The 24029-nt window shown below is 33.2% G+C and overlaps 2 pseudogenes; both read right to left on the reverse strand.

Moving 5' to 3' along the window:
- Window positions 1-20884: 20884 nt before the first annotated feature.
- LOC132371579 (serine/arginine-rich splicing factor 3-like) lies at window positions 20885-21524 on the reverse strand (annotated as a pseudogene).
- Window positions 21525-21743: 219 nt separating this feature from the next.
- LOC132371301 (DNA (cytosine-5)-methyltransferase 1-like) lies at window positions 21744-22820 on the reverse strand (annotated as a pseudogene).
- Window positions 22821-24029: the final 1209 nt, after the last annotated feature.

Here is a 24029-nt window from a genome sequence, read left to right on the forward strand (position 1 = left end):
TTATTTATTTTTGGCTGCGTTGGGTCTTCGTTGCTGTGTGCAGGCTTTCTCTAGTCGAGGCGGGCGGGCGCTACTCTTCGTTGACGTGCGCGGGCTTCTCATTGCGGTGGCTTCTCTTTGTTGCGGAGCACGGGCTCTAAGGCACGCAGGCTTCAGTAGTTGTGGCACCTGGGCTCAGTAGGTGTGGCTTGCAGGCTCTAGAGCACAGGCTCAGTAGTTGTGGCGAACGGGCTTAGTTGCTCTGAAGCATGTGGGATCTTCCCGGACCAGGGCTCGAACCCGTGTCCCTGCACTGGCAGGCGGATTCTTAACCACTGTGCCACCAGGGAAGCCCGCATTTGTGTCTTTGACATTGGTGTTATTTTGTAATTTTTGACAAATTTTTGATTTTGCTAAAACCACTAAAAAATTCAGGTAGTCCTAAACACAACAGCTATTAATTTGAGATTTGTTAAGTATTTATAGTAGTACATTTGGGGCTATATTATCTTACAGCTATGTTTTCTTTACATTTTATTTTCTAAATAATTTTTGTAAATAAGAGCCTTTTCCAGAGCATAGGAAACCACTCTAAAGTAAATGAGTCGAGACTACGCACATTTCAGAGAAGAACCAGACAATATAGTGATACTTACACAGATACTTGACAACTGAATCAATTAAAGTTCTAGATATTTCTTAGGATGCTTATTCTGTAGATTGATTTAATAATACATAAGACAAGGACAAACAGAAATTATGTTGAAATGAGGCTCAGATTTCCATTCTAAAGAGAATAGACACAGCCAGTTTCAACATATATGTTATGATATATAATAATCAAAACATAACTGCCAATTTAGGATTACGAAGACTATTTTAAAATCAAAGAAAGTGAATCTAAGGAATTTTGAATGATCCTGCCATGGCCATAGAGCTGGTAGTGCATCTACTTCCAGAAATAAGGTAGCCTTCTATTGAAGAATGTGTTCAGGTTAAATGCTTCAACCTTTTTTAAGTGGAAATCAGCCTAAGTTGAATATACTCAGCTCATCAGGGGATCTTGTATTTGGAACATATCTTTTTAGTGCCCTATAAAATGTATTTTATTAAGCTGAGCTTGATACTATGTTATTAGCCTACATCCTAAGAAGTTTCGATAACCCACCAAAAAAAACCATGTTGTATTTAGTAGAGGCAAACATTGTTGAGACATGTATTACCCACCGAGGTCATATGCCTTCTTATTTCCATTTGGTCTAAGTTTTCACATGTAGAACTCTATCCTCATCCTTCAATTCTCATGCTAGACTTAACTTTCTTTATTGATGGCCTTGCAGCTAGATCAAAGAAAATTTTTTTTCAGTCACTTGGAAGAGCGGCTTGGTGCTTCTTGGGTACCAAATCATATATATATATATAAATATATATATATATATATATATATTTTTTTTTTTTTTTTAAAGAACTCTATTCATATTTAGGGCAGCCTTTTAGGCTTATTTGTGTATTCAACTGACTATACCACCAACCTCAGGCCACTCCCCTCTCCACAAAACCAACCAATCACCTCTCCTCTCTATGTATACTCTCTCATGAGTTTCCCTAATCAATTATCTAGCAAGTTTCATATATCATGGTTTTTATTCCACAACTGTGACAAAAGCTAATAAACTTTGTTTTATAAAAGCACATTCGTATGAGTAGGTTTCATTCAGAGTACAGTTAGTTAATAAACAAGTGTAAATGTCATATCTGATCCTTCTATTTTGATAGGGAAGCAGAGGCGACATATCTAAATTTAAAAGGAGGACGCTGGAATGAACATTGGTGTGCATGTATCCTTTCAAATTATGATTTTCTCCGGATATATTGCAGCACTATTTACAATAGCCAGGACATGGAAGCAACCTAAATGTCCATCAACAGAGGAATGGATAAAGAAGATGTGGTACATATATACAGTGGAATATTACTCAGCCATAAAAAAGAATGAATAATGCCATTTGCAGTGACATGGATGGACCTAGAAATTGTCATACTGAGTGAAGTCAGACAGAGAAAGACAAATATATGATATTGATTATATGTGGAATCTAAAAAAATTGGTACAAATGAACCTATTTACAAAACAGAAACTGAGTCACACATGTGGAAAACAAACTTGTAGTCACCAAGGGAAAAAGGGGGAGAGGGATAAATTGGGAGATTGGGATTGACACATACACACTACTATATATAAATAGATAATCAACAAGGGTCTACTGTATAACACAGAGAACTCAACACTGTGTAATAACCTCCATGGGAAAAGAATCTAAAAAAGAGTGGATATATGTGTACGTATAACTGACTCACTTTAATGTACAGCAGAAACTAACAAAACATTGTAAATCAACTACACTCCAATAAAAAATTAAATAAAAAAATAAAAATAAAACATAAAAAGAGGACACTAGGGATACAGATATCCACAGGACTCACTACATGGAATGCAATCAATTCAATTTAGTACAGCTGGTTTAGGCCTAATGGAAGCTTTATCTGAGAGGATTTTTCTTTTCTAGAACTAGAAATATGAATAGCTTTGCTCTCAAATTTTCCTTATTCTTTTAGGGGGTGGTCTTAATTATCTTAATCATCATTGCGTGAAAGACATTGGTGTTATTTGTTTCACTCATTTCAACCCAGCATCTAATTTATCTAACTATCAGCTACCTCCTCAAGCATAGTTTAAGATTTTCTCACAAAATAGCAAAAAGCAAAATTGGAACATAAGAAGGAAATCTGACTAGAAATAGAAAGAACCTCCAGGATGCAGGTGATCCAGAAGAGTAGAGGTGACTCTATTTAGGAAAAGTATTGGTTAGTCGTGACCCTGGTTATACTCTCCTGCTGCTGCTTCTCATATGCATAAAACAAGATGCTGCTTCCTTATGTGGGCAAGAATAGCCTTTAAATTGCTTATCCCCTCAATTTATCCATTCCATTAAATATGAGACTCCCAGGATCAGCAACAGTAGAGGAAGAGAGTTGCTTGATATTCCAATGTGAACCACAATAGACCAATATAGAAACAACACAAAAATATCTCTTACTGAGTTATTAATGAAGGTCTAATTAGGCTTGCAGAAGACTTCCAGTAAGGTAGAGTATAAGTATAATGATATTCCATTTATGCAGATTATCTACTCCTTTGATCATAAATTCTAGGCCACAATTGGTAGAGGGGAGGGCACTATATTACAGTGATTTAAGCCTTCTAATGTAGCAAATCACAGGATCAATAATGGTAATAAGAAAATGGCTTATCCATCACACAATGAAAAAAGATAAAAGAACCTTCATCAATTTATGTTTGAATGATGGAATAATGATTATATGCTCTGATTTGAGAGCAGGCAGAACTCTATTGTTAGGAAACTCGGAGTTTCCTAATAGTGACTATAGTCAAAATTAGCCTAGAAATAATTTTTCACAAAACTTTATAAGGTTTACAACTAAAATCAGACTTCATCCATTATTATTTGTGCTATTTTTATTACATGGTTACTTATTTTTATTTGTCGGTTTAAAAATCCATTTTAGAAGACTCTAATCATGTATAAAACATTGAAAGTCATCATATTTCAAATATTCATATTTTAGCCTTTCCAAATATAGTTATTTAACAGTAAAATAAGTCAAAGAAAAACATAGTGTGCTTCCACTTACGTGTGAAATCTAAAAAACAAAACAAACTACTAAACATAACAAAACAGAAACAGACAAAGAACAAACTAGCTGTTGCCAGAGGATAGGGGGTGGGGAAATGGGAGAAATAGGTGAAGAGGATTAAGAAGTACAAACTACCAGTTATAAAATAAACAAGTCACAGAGATGTAATGTACAGCACAGGGAATATAGTCACCAATGTTGTATTAATTTTGTATTGTGCATATTGAATCATATGTTGTACAACTGAAACTAATATAATACTGTAAGTCAACCATCTTCAATAAAACATAAATTAATGAATAAATTAAATAAATAAATAAAAGGTACCAGGATAGTTAGACAATAGATGGATTTATTTTGAGATATTTGTTGAGCTCCCAGAAGTTCCTTCACCAATAGTTTTAATAGCGTTAGTGTGCTATTAAAATATAAAACAATATTCCTGGTATCATGCTCACTGCATAGACCTTCTCCTCAAACTCTTGCCAGAACTTTTTGAAAATTCTGTTTCAGGATTACAGCTATATTTCCTTTTGTTGAATAGTGCATGGCTTAGCCTTCTCTTTTCAGTTTTCAAGAACTGACCATGTTTTCTTATGTTTCCTATTGGATTGACCTCATGCTACTTATAAACAGATTTTAGAAAGATCTATGTATAGCTGATTCACTTTGTTATATAGCAGAAACTAACACAACAATGTAAAGCAATTCTACTCCAATAAAGATGTTAAAAGAAAAAAAGAATGATCTATGCACACAGAACATAGCTATATAACTGGTTGTGCTCTCTAATGACCAATGTCAGAGCAATACATAATGAAAGCCTTAAAGTACATAAATACATAAATTACAAAAATACAAAATACAAAGTACATAAAATACATAAATAAAGCCTGCAGCTCTCATGGAAAATATTATTTTAGGAATTAAAATGTTGGGAGTAAGTAATTTTATATCTTAAACATCCTATTCCACTGAAATATTATTTACACTATAAAGAACTCATTTTTTTACATGAAGTGTGCCACCTGAAATTCATTCATGTGTTAAAGTGTTCATTCAACCAACCAACATTTATTGCGTTTGTTACTGAGCAAGTTGCTAAGGGCTTCAAATTTGAATAAGAGTGACATCAGCAAAAATGGCAGAGAAAGGACCTCCAAAATACATCCTTCCATGAAAGTAATTTTAAAAAGGGCAAAACCTGTCAGAATCAACAGACCTCTGGAAAGTTATCAAAAGCTTACATTAACCCAGGTAATACCCATTCAAGAAAACAGCTGATTCCAAGTAAGAATAGTAAAATTGTGGCATTTTAACTTACCCTAGTCCCATCTTCCACTCCTCCGCCTAGCAGTAGGCAAAAAATAACAGTGCATATTCCTGGTACTAAAAGAACCAGGACCCCATTCACCAATGGACCTCATTCACAAAGAATTTTAATTAATTATTTATTCAGATCTGGCTGGTAGCTCCCTGGAAGAACAGCTCAAAAGACTTATCTTTTTTTTTTTACGCCTAATTCAGAACTATTCCAGTGCTAAAGTTGCTTCCAGAGGGCAGGGGAAGGCCATTTTAAAAAAATATTTATAGGCTAAATATTTTAATATGGTTTAATTTCTTAGACGCTGCTGCCAGAGGAAATAGATAACAGTTGATAAGTAATAGAATAACCAAAATGCTTAGGAGAAAAGGCTGGGGAATGATATGTCTTTAAGGGCTTTGAAAAGCTCCAACATATTTCTGGGAACCTGGAAGTTCACATGCATGTTAAGAGCTGTTTGCATGCTCAGGAAAGACCTGATGAGGTTCTAAGGTCTCATCTTCTGCTGACCTTGAAGCAGCCAACAAATTAGATAACCTAGATGAAATGGACAAACTCCTATAAACACAAAAACTACTAAAACTGACTCAAAAAGATATAGAAAATATAAATAGATCTATATAACAAGTAAATAAATTGAGTTAGTAATCTAAAAAAATTCCACTAGAAAAAGTCCAGGACCAGATAGCTTCACTGGGAATTCTACCAAACACTTAAGAAGAATTAACACCAATCCTTTTTCAAAACAATAAAATGGAAAACATCCTGACTCATTCTATGAGGCCAATATTACCCTGACACCAAAGTCAAAGACATCACAAGAAAACTATAAACCAATATTCCTTATGAATGTAGATGCAAAATCTTCAATAAAATACTGGGAAACTGAATCCAGAAGCATAGCTAAAGGATTATACACTGTGACCAAGTAAAATTTATCCTAGGAATGCAAGGATGGTTCATTGTATAAAAATTAATCAGCATAACACATAATATTAGTAGAACAAAGGCAAAAAATCCACATGATTATTTCAATAGATACAGAAAAAGCTTTTGATAAAAATCAAATACCCTTTCACAATAAAATCACTCAACAATTTATGAATAAAAGGGCACTTGCTCAATATAATAAGTGGATTTATTAAAAACCCACACCTAACATTACACTCAACAGTGAAATACTAAAATCTTTTCCCCAAGAATCAGGACCAAAACAAGGATGTCCACTTTCACCACTTTTATTAAAACATTGTACTGAATTTTCTAGCTAGGGAGATTAGACAAGAAATAGAAATAGAAGGCATCAAGATAGGAAGAAAAGAAGTAAAAGTATCTATATTCACAGATCACATGATCTCATATACAGAACACTCTAAAAAATCTAAACACACACCCACACACAAAACAGAGTTAATAATGAGCTTGGCAAAATTACAGGATACACAATTAAAAGAAAAAAGTTTCATTTCTTACATTAACAATGAACAATCCCAAAAGTGAAATTTTAAAAACGATTCTATTTACAGTAGCATTGATAAGAATGAAATAGGAATAAATTCAACCAAAAAAATGCAAGATATGTACACTGAAAACTATAAAACACTGTTAAAAGAGAGTAAGCAAGATCTACATAAATGGAAAGACATCTCATGTTCTTGGATTAGAAGAGTTAATAATGTTAAAATGGCAATACTCCCCATATTGATCTATACTTTCAACAAAATAAATATCAAAATTTCTACTTTTTGTTGTTGTTGTTGTTGCAGAAATGTAGAAGCTAATCATGAAATCCATATGGAACTTCAAAGGATACAGAAAAGTCAAAAAATAATCTTGAAAAAGAAGAATAAAATTGGACTCACACTTCCTAATTTCAAAACTTACTGAAAATCTATAGTAATCAAAATAGTGTGGCACTTGCATAAGGATAGATATATAGACAAATGGAATAGAACTGAAAGTCCAGAAATAAGCCCATACATCTGTGGTCAGTTGATTTTTGACAAAGGTGCCAAGACCATTCAATGGGGAAAGAATAGTGTTTTCAACAAATGGTTCTGGATATTATTATAAGCAATTTCCCTTTTGAGACTATTTTTATTACATTTTTACCTAGCTCTTTTGTATTTATCCTGCCTGACCATTTTTCACTTCTTCACTAAATCCCTTAATCCATCCTGGTTCTTATTTAACAATATAGGTTTTAATATCTCATTTGTGGAGGTGGAAGGTTTTTGGGGATTCCTCATGGCTAAATTACAATTTCTCCACACACTGAGGCATGCTTCTTCATGCTCAGTATTTTCCAAACTACAACTTGCCAGGTTGATTACTACACTCATCTCTCTTCATCTTTATTCTGAGACTTTAACTTGGGGCATGTCATCGTTTTGAAAAACTATCAGTTATGTCCAAGTGTTATTTACTTCTGTGTTAAATATTTATCATTCATCTTTCTCTTTACACATGTCTGTCAGGCAGCACTTACTTCCAGTCATTTGCATTGCAGATTATTCACATTCCTTTCTATTGTCCCAATGGTCAACTAAATATTGGATTTTTCCATTCCATTCCCTGCACCCATGCTGTATGATGCCTTTTTCCGTAAAAAGTAGAGAGGAGAAAATCAATGATAATTTTATATCATCATATTACATTTTCCTTTGTAAATTGGTATGTTCTCACTGACAATGAGTAGAAAAATGTATTTAGAACAGGATATTGACCATTTCAAAATGGTAGAGTGTGGATATTTTTATACAATTTTCACAGGAGGACAAGTATATATATTCATTTGGTGAACAATTTGGAACTATCTCTCAAAATTTAACATGATATTCATTTTGATCTAGTAATTCCATTTCTAGAAATTTATTTTACAAAAGTACATACAAACATTTATGTTGAAAGTTTTTAACTTTGATTTTTTATGATGTAAAAAATTAAAATGACCTAAGTATCCATCAAAAAGCAAACGATTAAATAAATTGTGGTATACCCACATTTTAAAATAAAACACTATGAATCCAATTAAGGAGCGTTATATATAATGAAGTGGAAATTTCAAAAATTTTTTTTAAAATTAAATGGTTATAAAATAATGTGTATAATAAAGCCCTATTTATGAAAACCACTTAATTTTATGAAATGAAAGGTATTTAGATAACAGGATTTATATTAAATTGTTGACAATAACCCCTTTGGAGAAGACAGTGTAATTGTGATCAAGGAGTGGTGAATAAGACTTTAGTATATCTTTAGACTTTTAAATTATTTGAAAAGTTTTAAAATATTCATAAATTAATTAGGCTTGCTGAAATTAGGTTAATAATAAAATATGTTGAAAGAATAAATATGCTTATGTGACATTAAATTCTGCTAGAGAAATACATATAGGCAAATAAGTGTAGGCATTCAGTGTTTTCAGCTAAAAATTCAGTTGGTACTCATTACCCTATCTAACTAAATTCAGAATAAATGGCTGATTCAGGTACTTTTCAAAACCAAGTCAATTCCTGTGACATCATGTAGTCATGCTGACAGACTGACTATAACTTTTCAAATAAGTGTTTTGTTACAGTGCCAAGAAAATTTTTTTTTCACATTCCCAATTAATGATCCATATAATTCAGATCCAGCAGAGACTGGATTTCTAAATGTACAATGAGTCCAACTGTCTCCATTTTCACAGATTACAAAAATGAAATTTCTAAAGCCAGGGTAGAAAATAAGATCCAGGGGAGGAGCATCAGAGAAAGAATCAGATTCCCAGACATCTCCCTGTATGTACAAAGCTTTTATCTCTGTCAGCACTAGCTATCAGGAACATCGTCTGACACTCCGTTCTCACCTGAACTTTTGGTGAGACAGGTAGGAAGGGATAGAAAGTATAGGAAAATAAAGAAAGAAAGTGTAACTCAGGAAGAGCAACAATCACGAACCAGAATTAAAGAAGGACACAAGGAATCTATCCTAGTTGTAGGCATGTGTGACGTGCAAGGGAGAAATAAAAGTTCAGAAAGTGTGTTAATTTCAAGCAAAGCAAGGGTACGACAAAAGAAATTTTCCCAAAAAGACAGAAGGGAGGTCTGTAATCCAGTTTCCCAAACTTAAGTTTTTGGCAGAAACCAGCTGCAAAAGCAGACCTCAGACTGGCTTTGATAGAGAGCAGTATCCTCCTGAGATACAAAGGCCCAGGTGGAGACTAGGGTGGGGACAGACAACGATACCCCACTATGGCCAATTTCAACCTACCGATAATTTAATTACCATTTGGTAAATTTTCTGAAAGTTTACCAATCAGCCCTTACAAGCCAGTATGTACTAGATCCAGCACACCATTTGGGGTAGGTGTTAGAAAAATCCTACATACCCAAGTCAGCCAGGCATAAAGTACCACTGAAACTGGTATTCAATGAGAAATACACAAGAGGCTGCTGCCTGTTAACACAGCTGTGTAGACAAAAAGCAATTTCATATCCTACTAGAAAGGACTGTGGTATGCAAATATTTTCTCTGTTAATTTCTTTAACATTCCTTTGAAGAATGCAGAGAAGCTTGTATATACACTGAGGGCTAAGTGCAAGTAGCTGTGATAGGGCTCTGATTGCAGCAAGGAGTGGCAATCAACCTCTGACATGGGTCAGTAAAGCATGTAGGAAAATCTCTAGATGCTACCAAAATAATATGAATATTTGTATCTTTGGATGTAGCATATAAGATTGGTAGCAAATCTAAAATGTAAACTAGTCCTTCATGCTCTCAGTATAGTACATATATTACCTTCTTTATTTAAATATATAATATAAATATTTAAAATATATAACACCCTTAATTCAGCACTTGGTTTATGCTGCAGCGAATCAATCTAACTGCTTGAGCACCTGATCAAGCCAATGAATATGTTTATTTTGTTGCACTGAATAGGGTTTTTACTGAAGATCCAGTAACCAGCTCCTGGGTTTCTCCCACTCTAACTCCCAACCTGAGTAATTTACTCAATATGAGTAACATTTCTTTTAATTTAACTAAAAACTAGGATTATACTTCTTCCCTTGGTTCAAGGCCATTTCTCAATTTTGTAATCCTGCTGAAATACTACTTTCTTTTCCCTTTCTTCCTCCTGGTTTTCCTGATATTTTATGTCTCTAGATTTCCTACTCTAGTGTTCCAGCCAATATTCATTTGAGACATCTTAACTTAAGGGTTTCAAATGGTGATTGCTTGTATTTCCTTTGTCAATATTATCTCCGAATTTTGTATTAAAAAACTATGATAGACAAGGAATAGATATGGGGATGAAAGGGAGTCAGGTGTATATAGTTAAAACAACAGCAACATCATGATGTACTTTCCTAAGTTTAAAAGAAAAGAGTAGAGTAACATGCAGTTCAGTAAAATAGTTAACTTTATCTTTATAATAGGCTATATGCCACAAAGAAGGAAATACTAATGCAAATTACTAAATAAAAACATCCTCAGATAAAAATGTGTTAATTAATTTGAAGTTTTGCCTAACTCGTGATATGTGTGGGAAACAATCCAATTTGAAAGTTGTGGATAGAAATGAATTATACAAACTTTAAATAAAACTTCAAATATCTATATTTCAAGAGTGTCATTTAGTTATGGTAACTTTATAAAGAGCCATTTTAATTTTGAATAATTTTAAGTATTTTGTGTCATATATCAATATTAAAATATTGATTCCTATCCAAATATACAAAATAATATATATATACATATGTATATACTATATATATAAATATATATATTTCCAAGTTAACTTCAAAATGTGAAAGATGAAATAAAATTGTCGAATTATGAAAATGTGTGGAAGTCTTTGGTTAGAGAGTTCAATTTCTCTAAAAACTATATAGATATCAAATATTCTCCAAAGCGCTATTTTGATTGATGGGCAAAAATAAAAATTTTTCAGTGTTAAGGGAATTACCTACATCAAAATTATATTATTCATATCTAATAAGAAAATATTTATCAAGGCTGGAAATTTCATATTAGTGATTAACCAATAACACTGCAATGTTCAGGTAGAATAGTGCTCTTTATGTTGTTTATTATAGGTCAATTCTCATCCACAGTCACCTTATCTAAAGCTTGAATTATGACATGTTAAAGAGAAAAAGGACAACGCAATGATTCTCTTCTGCAGGTGAGATATTTTAAAAATATGTCCAAAAAGTTTTTTGACACTCCATGCTTCCAGAAGTGGGACTTAACTCCCCTAACTCTGAGTATGGGCTGGACTTAGTGACTTGATTCTAATAGAATGTAGCAGAAGTTATGGGTTATATCACTGCCGAGGTTAGATTATATAAAGACTGCAGCTTCCATCTTTAGGGTGCACTCTCTTTTAGATCATTTTTTCTGGGGGAAGCCAATCACAACCTTGTGACATTTAGGCAGGGATGGGGGAGAAAATGGAGACTTCCACCCAACAGCCAGGATGACCTGAAGTTTGTCAACAACCACACGACTGAGCTTGGAAGCAGTTTCTCCAGTCCTAGTTGAGCCTTGAGATAACAGCAGTCTCATCTGACAGCTTGACTGCAACCTCCTAAGGAACCCTGAGCTAGAACCACCCAGCTGAGCTGCTCCCAGATTCTTGACCCACAGAAACTGTGAAATAGGTGTTTATTTTTTAAGCTCTCAAATTTGGGGGGATGAAGAACTGTACTTTTTAGCTCATCAGGGGTGAAAGCATAGCATTGTTATTTTTCAAAGTTGATGGATCATGTTTGGTGGGTTAGTACAGAGAAAAACACTTTTTTTATTAGTAATTTGTATTAGTTACCTGTTTAATTACCCAAGGCTTTATCAAACAAACAAAAAAGCAGGCAAAGGGCATTAAATATGTATGCAGTGGTATGCTATTTTGTTTACATGGGGCTTAGTACAAAATATTTAAGAGGCTGTAAGTTAGTGATTTAAAACAAAGAACACATATAAGCCCTATTACCAAATACTTATTTTGAACTACACCCATGATGACCAACTGCAGAACAAATAGAAGGCCAAAGATAACAGATTGGATTAGATAACAGAAGGTGATGATTTATGTGAAAGATGTAGACAAGCACTTGGAATGTATTATGTGCCCAGAAAGAAAACAAGGTAGTTAACTATCCACCCTATCCTGTACATTATTTTTTCCAAGTTTAAAACTTAGAGCTCAAAAACTTCCATCTCAGAGGTACAAATCTTCCTCTTTCTTTTAAAAAGAGCAAAATCATAAGAATGCAATATATATTATTTAACCTTTTAATCTTATATTGAATATTTTGGTTGATTTTTTTTCTAGAATTTTGCTGATAGAAACAATACCGCAAAAGTCCTTCATAAACATTTATCTTTTGGGAATATATTCATTGGGCAAATTCCCAGCTGTGCTTTGCTGTGAACAAACGTACATGGTTTATAAAATATGATGAATATTGTCAAAATGCCATGTAGAAGGACTGCACCAATTCATATTCCGACTACAGCGTGAGAGTGACAATTTCTCTATAGTTTTGCTATCACTTATCAAAACTCTTAGCATACTTGCCAATCTGAGAGATAAAACCTATTTTAATTTCTATTTAATTATTAGTGGAATTAGTATTTTCTTTTATACGTATAAGCCACTGGAATCTCTTTTTCTATAAAGTGCCTGACCATTTCATCATTCACTTACGCTATTGGATTATTTGTTTTAGTCATATCAAGTTATATGAGATTTTTGCTTCATAAACTATTAACTGAGTTTCTTGCCAATCTTTAGCATTACAAAGGGTTTTTGTTATTATTTTTGTTGTTTGATATACAGAGGTGTTTTTGGTTGGTTTGTTTGCATTTTAGTTGAATTGATCAATCTTTTCCAAAATGTTTTCTGAGTTTTGGTATTTGGCTAAGAAGAAATTTCCAAACTCTGAGATTATAAATAAATAAAGAGAGAGAAGGGCTAGAGTTATATAGGACTAGGAATCCAGACCTGATTATATCTCATGGAAAGAAGTGGAGTAACTACTGACGCTATCTCTATCCAAGTAAATTTTATTGTCCCCAAGCACAAGAAGCCTTGAATTTTTTCTAGAACCTGCAGACTGTGCATTCAGCAACCAATGAGCACCATCCATCTCCAGGGCCTTTGAGTATGTCTGTAGTTCTATAGGCATTGGGGGAGGATCTCTCTTTGGCAGTTGCCCAATGATTATCCAGTAGGACTGATGATTACCACTGGCCCAATATTTTGCTCAAATTATTCTTTCTAGAAAACCATCTTTTTCAATATCCCAGGAAATTCAAAATTTCCCAAAGTCAGTGATAGGACATAGACATCTAGACAGACAATGACAGTATTATAAAGAAAGCCTGAATTTTGTGGGAGTGAAGGAATCCAGCATATGAGGTCCAGCTCATTAAGTCTGTGTGTAGTGGAACACACAGTCTTTTCATAAACTCTTACAAAATATCAAGTATGTTAAAAATAATTTCTTCCTATATTTTCTTTATTCTTCATATTTCTCTTGTCAACTGCCTTTTATCATTTTATTTATAATTTACCCCAGTCATGTTTTTTCCCATAATGCTCTCAAGTTCTGACAGGTGTGTCCACAGTCTCACTCTAGCCCTTCCTTCGTTCCTTTCTTCCTCCTTTTCTTCCTTCCTCCATTTCCTTTGCTCTGATTTTTTTTCTTCTAAGACAATATTAAAATGTCCATATAGAGAAGAGCATCATAGGACACAGTGAAGTATCAAGATTAATATACATGATAAAACCTTATATTTCAGTCTAGGGCTCAGTATATTACTCCTTTTGTACCCAATATTTAATCTGAGGCAAGATGGCACAATAGAAGAATAAAGGATTTGTTTAGACAAAATTAATCTCTGGGAGTCTATACTGTCTTATCAGTAAATTTTGTATTAAAACAATGTCAGGACTTTGGGTGAGAATTAAGTAAGATCATATTATAATAAAGTGATAGCATTTTTGAGAACTTGGACCTTTTGATTCATAGTTCTATACTTCTGTTGTAAAACACAATTGAGTAGTCTAAAAATAAACCTAAGTAATCCCCAATATTATTCTCTTTTATTAAATTTCATGGGCTCAAATTACAGAAAATATTAAAATTTTCTATTTAACTAAAGTATTAAGTAGTGCATTACTTTTTTTTTAAGTAGCTAAACAAATCTTATTTAGTTTTTTAAAAAATTTACTTTATTTTATTTTTTTATAGAAGTATAGTTGATTTACAATGTTGTGTTAGTTTCAGGTAGTAGTGCATTACTTTTAACAGAAGTTATTTTTCTAGATGTAAACAGCAAAATATAAAGACTCTTTAAATAATGATTTGCACTGATTTTTTAAAGGTGTGTATGTAATAGAAATACTACAAAATAATATTTAGTTCAAAAGTAAACATGTATTTCAATTTTGTGTTATATTCATACTGACATTGTAATTCAATTATTTTTCTAGATAACCATATGCTATTTTAAGATAACTGGATGTATATGAAAATTTTTAAAACTCCAAGTCCCCTCAGTTCCAGAAAAACAACAACAAAAATTAGTATGGAATAAAGGTAATTCCTTTTTAAAAAAATAGAGAAAATTGCCTTAGCAATTTTAAATTGTGAGAAAGTAAACTTAATCTTCATTTTCAGCAATTTCATTATCCAGTCAATTCATGAAAAGGACTACACGTAAACATTACCAAATAAATCCTCTGAAGTCGGACTGGACACACTGGTAACTGAGTCACTTATCCATGTTCTAAATTATGAAGCCTGGTCCTTAATATAGAAGCCCTTCCTGAGCGCTTCTTCAATAAAGAAAAGAGCCAAAGTTCATGTTTAATACACATGTAGACTAGCCGCCTTCTCTTATTTTGAGAAGGGAATGAGAAGGCAATGACATTTGGACAAGAGCAGCTTTGTCTAATATTATTTAACCTAAGCAATTACCCTATGGGACATATTATTAGCCTCATTTTTCAAGTGAGGAAAGTAAAGTCAAATAATTAACTCAGGCCAGTTTCTGCAGCTGCCTTCCAAAAACCTTTACAACATGATCCAATTACTAACTGGTTCGTTGCATTTATATATGTTTCTTTTGATGGCCATCTTCATAAGAGGCTGAAATTATGAATGGTTATAAAAGTAGAATTTGATGACAAAGAGAGAGCTGTACAGATGTGGAAAGGATAGAAAACCTTTTTAACACTACAACATTTGAGCTGTGGTACTTAAGTAATTTGGAGAATAGTAAACGGCAACATCTAAAGGCCAGTTTTGTATTCCACTTGTTTTTCAAAAATGTTCCATTTGATCCAGTATTTTCACTTCTGGAAATTTGTTCTTATGAAAGTGCTTAAAATACGAAAATAAAAGGTCAAGTTACCTATTAGAGCTAAATTTGGAAATTCCTAAATGTACATTAGTACAAGAATTTTTAAGTAAGAAATAGTACTATGACATTATGTAACTATTTTAAAAGAATTAAAATAAATTAGTGTTAACACAGAAATGTTACTTTGTCATGTTAAGGTAAGAAGTAGGATATAAAGTTATATATGAGGAATATGATCACAACTAAGCATGCAAAATAGTTTTAAAAGATTAAATGAAATATTTATGGTAGCTTTTTTCTGTTTTAAATCATTTTGTAATTTCTAAATTTTTCTGTAAAGGGAGTATGTTACTTTTAAAATGGGAATTTTTGTGTAATCAAAAGAAGTATCCCTTTTTCTTTATTTTGTAGATTTTATAAGATGTTTAGAAATTTAAAAAAAATAAAATCTAACCATCTTTATTGTCATTCACAAATATAAACTCTCTGAATTATTTCTTTCAGATCCTATGCAAAATTATTTTCCCAATAATTTTAAAATAAATAAAAAGTAATATATCACTTTGATTAATGGGTACAGTAGACTCATTAATCAAAGATGCTGTTTTCAAAAAAGAGTCCAAGGGTATGCTCTTTACTTTAAGACATGGACAGATGTTCTTAGTAAAAATCCCATGCTACCAAAAGGATGCTTAATATAGAAAAACTGTGATGATTGTGACTCGCTTTGTGAATTACCACATCAGTATATTTTGTGATCTGTAATATAAATACACACACACACACACACACACACTTTGTATTTCATTTGTTTCTTGTTTGCCCATGAAACTGTCTTTTCTTTTTTAAAAGAACTCTAGGCAGTTCTTATTTTTCTTTTTAATTTTTAGCCTATTATTGCTCTGTGTGAGATAAGGTGATGTGTAATCTTAAAATGCCAGTTTAATCAGAAATCCATAATTTTTCAAATTTAGAACTTTAATTCAAACACATAGGTCCCTGGAAATGGCTGCAGATATTTATGATGTCTACAAGATAGCTGTGGATATAGGTAGATCGAGAAATAGGAGAAATTTCTCTGAAACTATTTTCAGTGCTATTTTAGATTCAAAGTCAACAAATATTATATTCAAAATAATAGAATTGACTTTCAACATGGGAAATAGTGTCAAAGGGAATTCAACCCCCCTTTCATAAGGTGCAGAAGATGTTAATCAACTTTACTGAACTCTAATTTACGTATAATAAAATGTACCCATTTTAAATGCACAGCTTGAAGAGTTTCATCAAATGTATATTTCTGGTAATCTTTACCACAACCAAGATATACATATAACATTTCCATCACTCTGTAGGTTTCCTTGTGCCCTTTCCCTGTCAATCCCCTACATTCCCAGTCCTAGGCATGCACTGACCTGCTTTCTGTTCCTATAAACTAGAGTTGCTTTTTCTAGAATTTCATGTCATTGAAGCATATTATACGTACTCTTTTATATCTGGCTTCTCTCACTTAGCATAATGATTTTGAGATTCATCACTGTTGTGTATAGTTCAAACGTTGTCATTGCTGGTTGGTATTCTTTTGTATGTATATGTCAGCTTTGGTTTATCCATTTACCTGTTGATGGACTTTTGAGTTCTTTCCAGTTTTTGGCCGTTATAAGTAAAGCTGCTATGACTATTTGTGTAAAGTCTTTCTATGAACATATGTATTTAATTCTCTTGCATTATAAGAGTGAATGTTTAACTCTAGGAGAAACTGCCAAATAGATTTGCAAAGTGGTTGTACCATTTTACATCACCAGCAGCAACATGCGAGAGTCATACATCCTGGTCAACACATTTTAGCCATTCTAGTGAATATGCTGTGGTATCCCATTGTAGCTTCATTTGCATTCCATGATGTCAAACACTTTTCTGTGTGCTTACTTGTACATCTTTTTCTATGAAGTGTCTGTTAGAATCTCATGACCATTTTTAAATTGGTTTGTCCTTTTATTATTGAGTTGTAAGAGTTCTTTATATATTCTAGATATAAGTTCTTTCTCAGATGTATGTGTTGTGAATATTTTCTCCTAGTCAGTGACTTGCCTTTTCATTTTCTTCGTGGTATGTTGTTTCAGTTGCATTTGGCACTTGAAAATGATTTTTGTCATGTTCTGTGGTAACATTTCATGTGGTTTTAACTTATTTTAAAATATTTATCATCAATATCTTTTTCTGAAAAGTGAAGAAAATCAAGTGTTGTGAAACATTCATTTACACATCATTTAATTCTTAAGATCTCATGGGGGTTATCCTGAAGTTAAAAACATAATATTGTGGTACTGAAGTGAAAGATTCAGGTATCAAATTATTGAACATATCTCTAACCTATATAGTACCTATTATTTCAAGCAATGGAATATATCTCCCTGGAGACTAGCTGCCTTAAGGCACAGTCACCATACTGTATTTCAAAGTTATCTGAAATAATGCATTCTCACGCATGTTTACACTATGTGTTAGCCTCATTTTTTTCTTTTTAATTTTTATAAATCAAATACATAAAATTTACATGGTTCTAAAGTAAAAATTCTATTAAAAATATTCTCAGAGTCTTATTCTCATCTCCAATATCATATATCACTATTTAGATATATGAATAATCTTATTTTTCCTTTTTATAACAGAAAGATACCATTCTACTTTTTTCTGTTGTTGTGTATCTTATGTTTTATTCAAATAAATGCCCTTTCAATGAGTAAAGATTAGAACAATTACTTTGGAAAAAATAATACAGCGTTTGGGCAACTTCTGGAATTCAATATTCATAAATTTTGCTGAATAACACAGTTTTGATAATTATTACAGATTCACTTTATCCTAAAGTATTTGATTCTAAAGAGATAGTAAATTCTTACTTCACAAGAGGACACATGCAATGTAATCATAAAGGTAAATAATAATGACAGGTAACATTTTTGAGTGTTTACATACCACCCAGCATTCTAAATAGTTTATGTGCATTATCACTCTGAATGCTTACAATCACACTATGAGGTAAATGCTATGATTAAACCCATTTTTCAGCTAAGTAATGAGAGGTTTAGTCTTGCTCAGGGTCACAGAGTTGACCAGAATCTGAAGTCTCAACCTGTAATTATAGTGCTTCATGATCAATGCTAAGTTACAGAAAAAATAAACATATTTTAAAACATATGTGGTAGTAGATTAAATATATATGGAATAGCTTGGTAGCAACAACCAAAAGTGAGATTCAGAATTAAAATAACATCTTATAATTTTAACTAGTTTAAACCATTTTAAACCACACTGACAGATATTTATTAAGTCAATATAAATAGCAATTAAATTGCATATAAATATTATACATGTATATTTTATGAAAGATCTACACTCTTTTTACTATAGATGAGTGTACATGTTCAACTAACCTTTTATACACACTCTCTAGCAAGTGCCAAATAAAACCAGATGTAAGAAAATTACATGATCAAACTTTAAAGAAATAGAATTCTCAAATAATATACACAATAAAAGATAGAACCCAGCTGTATGCTGTTGCAAAAGAAATGAGCACACAAGAATAGATTTTTTTCCACTCTATTTTATTATTATTATTAACCCTGTAAAATGAGATTCAGTACTCCACCTTAATATTTATTTTCTTGCTAGAATTGTACCAGATGGAAGAATTTTATATAACTGAAAACATTGATTGGTATGTCCTTCTGTTAAGAGTATTATCACCAATATAATTCTACTTTCTTTTGTATCTCAACAAATATTATTTTTTCTTTTTATGTCATGCCATATAACCCTTTTTCTATTGTTATTATGTCATACTATGTAACCCTTTCAAAATACACCTTTCATATATTTTGCACATGTCTTTTCAAAACCAGGCCACCTATGAGTCATATGTCAACGCTGAATATCAAAAAGGATAAACCAAAATGTAGTCACATAGCCTAACCAATCTGCCAAGCAAGAAACCAAGGATATAGTAAAATGGGAAAGGCCTGCTATTAGAATCTTAAATAAATATTTATGGAAAATAGTTTGGAGCAAGAAGTTTACAGAGGCTCAAAAGAAATGCTATAGCAGACATTAACCTTAACATCACTTAACTGTCCAAAGGAATATGGGGAATTGAGCAGTCAATGCATCAACTGAAGGGTGCAGAAAGTAGAAGTAGGGATGTACTTCATGAAGCAAAAATGCAGAATCACATATCAGAGGTTCTTTAAACTTCAGATGCAAAGGAACCTTTGCAAGTTCAATAGTGATGGAAGAATTGTTTGGCATGTGTCATCTTTTATATAATCCCTATGTACAAACGATTCACATATGTGTTTGTAATTATGGGAAGCTGCAGATAGATTTATTAAAACTTTTAACCTAAATTTGTCTCATCAATATTTTCCAACAGACAAGACTATACTACATTTAATATTAGCAAACATAAATGAAGAATTCATACAACACCAATGATGACTGGTGTTCAGGTATTTAGACTTCATGATATAAATTAATTGACTACATTTTTGTTTTGTTTGTTTGTAGCTTGTCTTCTTTATCCTCACCTACTCCTTTGCTTAACATCATTTATTATAGCTTATATTATTTTCTTATTAAAAGCTATAGAGACTCACTAAAACAATGACGAGATGCAATAAATAAAGAATATATTAAACCCATCAATGTTACCACCTAAAGACAATTATTTTTAGTTAACAACCTGTTATATAAGCACATATATATATTCATATATATGTGCGTGTGTATATATATGTATATGAGTTGCTACTATAAGAAGGTATGTATGTATGTGTGTATGTATGTATGCATAGTCTTATTTCTAACAAGGAGATTATTCTGAATACATTTTTGATCATTTAAAAATGAACAGCATAACATGCTCATATTCTCATGATAATAAATACAAATCAAAAGCTTTATTCTTTAATAGCTATTATAAACAATAGTGTACAAATTATTCCTATTATTAAACATGTTCTCAGAATAATTACGTGAAATTAGAATTGTTAGATCAAGAGGTTTTTATGGCTTTCTGCACACTTTTTTTTTTTTTTTTTTTTTTTGCTTCTTGAAAGAATTTGCCCTCCATCTTATCCCCTCACTGAAGGTGTAGCAGGAAAATCTTTCCTCTGCATCCTTAATAACCTCTTAACAATTTTGCCAATATAATACAAATAAAATATTTTACTTTAACTCGTATTTTTATTATATCTTTTCAAGTATTTATTGACATTGCTGTTCTTTTTTTGGAATGTTTATTAGTGTCTTTCACTCAATTTTTTTTTTTTTTTTTTTTTAGCTGGTCAGGAGTTAAGAGTTTTATTATCAGTCTAGGCAAGACTAAAAATTCAAAGCAAATTCAATTTTGCTTAAGGGAACATTGTAAAGTAACAATTCTTCATATTACATGCCTCACGTGATCCATTTCAAACCACAGAGAATTACACCTTTATCTGTCACTGTTCCAAGAGACAAACAAATGTGAACAGCTAAAACATTTTAAAAATGCACCAAGCTTATGAAGTCTCAAACAAAACTTGAATTTTCTGTACATACACCTGTCAAATAAAGTTATTTCCTGTACACCACTCCTCTTGCAAAGTGGTCTTCTGTTCCCTTTCATTTGACCTAGATCGGCTAGGAGACCAAGAGAAAGATCGGGACGGCTTGTGATTTCTTTCCAGGGACAGTGATCTCTCTCTTCTCCTATCTCTAGAAAGGGACCTGCCCTGGCTGCGGAAGAAGCTTCTCTGTCTTGGAGATCTGTGGCGAGGTGGAGGACTCCTCCTCCGATAATCATCTCGCGGGTGACGACCCCAAGGAGGCGGCCACGATTTCGACTTCTCTTTTCCCCATTCGACAGGTCCACTCTTACTCGGCAGCCACATAGTGTTCTCCCATCTAGTTCTCGGACAGCATCGGCTGCATCTCGGGGATCTTCACATTCAACAAGAGTGAAGCCGGGAGGGTTTTTAGCAACCCACACACTTCAGAGTGGTCCACAATAGCCTACAGCTCGTTCCAATTCAGTCTTGTTACCACTGTTTCCAAGATTACCTACATAAACTTTACACTCCAATGGACAGGAATCACGATGCATTTCGAGATTTCGGGTTAGAAACGCGGAGGCTCAGATCCACACACCCTTGGCTGGGTCTTCCCGGTCCCCTCCCGCGTGGCACCCGCAGATGCTCTCGCACACCCGTCGTCCGCGAAATGGCCTGGCAGGCGGATTCTTAACCACTGCGTCACCAGGGAAGCCCAGTGGTGATGTTTAGGAAGAGACTCCTCTCCTATTAGAAGCACTTCTGTAGATATTTCAGTAATATATCTGGGATCTGTTTATCTTTTCATCCTCATCTTTCTCATCAGAAACCTGTGGTTTTACTCTTTCAGGTTCTTTTCCTTCTGGTGTCTGTTTGCTAGCTAGATCTTTGGGTTCACTTCTGTGTCTCTTTTCATCTTCGTCTTCTCCTTCATTCATTTCAGCCTGAGCTCCTCCGGGCCTCGCATCTCTGTCTGGCTTCTCCTTAGATTTCTGTTTAGGTGTTAGTCCTTCGGTTTGACTTCTGAGTCTCTTTTCTTCCTGGAGGTGACCAGGCTTTACTTGATCATCTCTTTCTTCTTCTTCCACGTGTGTTCCTGGTCTTACTCTTCCCGGTTCTTCTGCAGGGAGTGGTCCAGCAACTCGCTCTCTGGATGCAACTCTACATCTCTTTTCCTCCTGGTCTTTTTTCATCTTCATCGACAGAATCATCTGATTTTGCTTTTTCAGGGTCTTCCTCAGGTTTCCGTTTGGCAGGGCCCCTTGTGAAATGAGATGTGATGGTGGTCTGCCTGGTAGTTTGCCTTGTAATCCTGGGGCTACATGAGACTTCAGCTGATTCTGTTTCTCCATTGGACTTGCTTCTCCTGGGCATGCAAAGTTTGGAAACAGGTCTGGGGGACTAGTTTTTCTCTGCTATTTCCACTCTGCACTCCTCACCACTTGTCTGGCTCCCATTTTCTAGACATCCATTCACTTCCCGACTGAAAGCATGAGCTCCGTTCTCAAGGACAAATCTTTATTTAAACGGGATTTGACTTTAGCCCAGTAGCCCTCCTCTGATAATTCTTCTTTATGTAATTTGGTTTCCAAGTCACATAACTGATTCTTTACTTCTGTCTGCAGAAATTCAGGCAAGAGATTCCATTTCTCCTACACGCATTCCTTTTCTGTTAAACTATCTCTTTCCAAATCTTTGAGCCGGATGGTCGCGATGATTTCGTGAGCAGCATCATGGGGTCTGCCGTAGACCGGCAGCGGCCACGGGTAGACACCGGGCTCAGCCCCCACGGGCGACTTGAGCCTCAGCTCCAGCTTCTCCCCCATGTCTGCAGGTGGCCGCCGCACCATGCCAGTCGGGAGGTGGCGGAGGGGCGGGTCCTTTCACTCAATTTTAACCTGGAATATTTGTCATTTTTTTGGTTTTGCTTTGTGAGCGTTTTCAGAAACAGAAATTTATTGTTTACAATAAATTAAGCAAATGATTTTTCTAGTTAATTGTTTTGATTTTATACTGTTTGTAATTTTTTTGCACACAGACAACCAATGTTAATTTTTATGTAGTTAAAACAATTAGTGTTTTTCTTAATGGTTTCTACTTGTCTACTTACGCAGTTATTCTTAAAAAGGCCATATATATATAATACTAATTTTGCTTAATCATAAATACTCTCTTCAATCATCTGGCTTAAGTTCAACTAAATTTTTCCATACACAATGTTGCCATTCTTTTAACTGTTTACTTACTCCTAATATGTACAATCTTGCTGGATATTGAACATCACATTATTATAGCTTTTATTGAAACTATTTATTTATTGAACACTTACATTGAACCAGGTTCAAAATTGCTCAAAATTCAATTAAAAATCTCCATAAACTATGAAGTATGCAGTAAAATTCCATTTCACAAATAAGAAAGCACAGAATCAGATTAAATAATTTAAATAGTTGAAAGAAGTTTTGATATCAAGTGTATTTATGTTTTGTTAAACACAAATACTGCTTTTTTAAGCTGTTTTAGGAATTTCTTAAAAAATCTATAAATGGATGAATAAAAAAGTAAAATAATTCTAATGATGTATGCTATAATTTATTCAGTTAAGTCTTTTTTTTTTAGTCTAACACTCTAATTCTTCCCACCAAACATAAGGAATTGCCTTGAATGCCATACGCCTAAAGTTCCACACTAATTTTTAACATTAACCAAATAAATCTGCCAATAAATTATCAAATTAGAAAGAATGTTCCCACATTGTATGATAATTTACCATAAACACAATTATTTAAAAACTATAGTAAAATTTGGAGGGCAGATTTTGCATAGAGCCTATTATTCTATAGTGCATAGTTTGTAAGCAAATAAGATTTGTTAAATCAGCGAATATGGAAGCATTAATGACTTTATTAATTTACCTAGGATACACCATTCTGAGAAAACCAAATTTAGTTTTGACCCTTTACTCTCAATGAACATAGGTAATTTTAAGTGAATAAATTAAAATAAGTCAGTGTTAAATACTAGGATATCATTTGTTTATTGGAGACTGTTGATCCAAT

The sequence above is a fragment of the Balaenoptera ricei genome, chromosome 9, assembly GCF_028023285.1.
Source record: "Balaenoptera ricei isolate mBalRic1 chromosome 9, mBalRic1.hap2, whole genome shotgun sequence".
In the NCBI taxonomy this organism is placed as follows: Eukaryota; Metazoa; Chordata; class Mammalia; order Artiodactyla; family Balaenopteridae; genus Balaenoptera; species Balaenoptera ricei.